Genomic DNA, 276 nt, shown 5'->3' with positions numbered 1-276 from the left:
CACACATTTTTTTTAAGGACAGTAATGTTTTGCATAGTGGATATATATTTGTTAATAATGTAACGTGGAATTTAATCAACGCAAATGCTTTCCTTTCAACAATACGCCATTAGATATCCACATATTACATTTTCTTTCACAGTAATAGAATCTGATGAAATGATGTCACCTTAAATATGACTTCTTTTATTATGCCGTGAGAGATAGTGAGGAAGCATAGCCATGATTTGATTTTTGTGTTGGGGACAAAAAGAAATATTTAGCGGAGGTGGCACT

This window comes from Penaeus monodon, chromosome 19, assembly GCF_015228065.2.
Source record: "Penaeus monodon isolate SGIC_2016 chromosome 19, NSTDA_Pmon_1, whole genome shotgun sequence".
Taxonomy (NCBI): domain Eukaryota; kingdom Metazoa; phylum Arthropoda; class Malacostraca; order Decapoda; family Penaeidae; genus Penaeus; species Penaeus monodon.
The sequence above is the reverse complement of the archived record's forward strand: the minus strand, read 5'-3'. Positions refer to the sequence as shown.